Genomic DNA, 1,187 nt, shown 5'->3' on the forward strand with positions numbered 1-1,187 from the left:
TGTAGGTTCTGTAAAATGCCAAAGCATCAAACTCAAACAAACTGCCCCCTTCGAGACGAGCTAATAAGAACACGCGATCAGTATGAAACAGACGGTTTTCATGAACAAAAGCAAACCAGCGTTAAAGAAAATTCAATTTGGAACCTCGTTGAATATTTTCACGTGATATTAAATTATTTTTCTGATATAGCCCATGATTTTCTCGAAGGAGTCTGCAGGTATGATATGCAACACATTTTGCATTATCTTATTTGTGGGTGTGATAAAACCCTTAATCTTAATCGATTAAATTCAAAAATAAAATCATTTAATTATGAAAAAAATGGTTTTCGTAACAAGCCGCCCCTGTTGAGATACGATGAGGTCAATAAGAAAAAATTATCCATATCTGCAAGTCAAATGCACACCTTTATTTTAGTATTTCCGATGCTTGTTGAAGATTTAATTGAAGGCGGCATTGACATGGAGCAGGAAATCTGGCAGTTATTCTCCTTACTGAGACAAATCATGGATATTTGTTTCGCGAAATCTTTGAGTAGAGATATGATTGATATATTTGATTGTCTCGTGAACCAACATCATAATTTGTATCTCAGATTATTTAATGATACTTTAAAGCCAAAATTTCACAACATGAAACGCTACTCACAGATTATGCGAATGTCTGTTCCTTTATCTCATCTCAGTCTTTTGCGATATGAGTCAAAGCATAGAGAATTAAAAAAATATTGCCTCATCAACAACCTCACGAAAAAATCCTTGTCACACTATTGCTGTTAAAGAACAGCTGCGATTGTGCTATCGCCTTATTGGCAAGCGTGGCTTATCACCTGAATTTGAATTGGGAGATGGTGATAGTCTAGATAGCGAAACGTTATGGATACAGTTAACTGAATTTGTGAAATGTATTCCTGAAAACTTTTCAGGACCTTGCTTAGATGTTTCGTGGGTACAAATTAATGGAACAAAGTATAAAGTTGGTTCAATTCTAGTTATTGATGTCGATCCGGAAGGCTTTGTAGAATTTGGAAAAATTTTTTATATTTTCGCCAATGAAGAGGAGCGAGTTCTGTTTGCCTGCGAGGAAATCATAGTAAAATCTTTCATTGAAGAGTTACATGCATATGAAGTAATTAACTCTTTTGAAAAGTCCTGTTGTTTGGCTGAGAATTTGGTATCTCCGTATT

This window comes from Belonocnema kinseyi, chromosome 3 (genome assembly GCF_010883055.1).
Source record: "Belonocnema kinseyi isolate 2016_QV_RU_SX_M_011 chromosome 3, B_treatae_v1, whole genome shotgun sequence".
Classification (NCBI taxonomy): Eukaryota; Metazoa; Arthropoda; class Insecta; order Hymenoptera; family Cynipidae; genus Belonocnema; species Belonocnema kinseyi.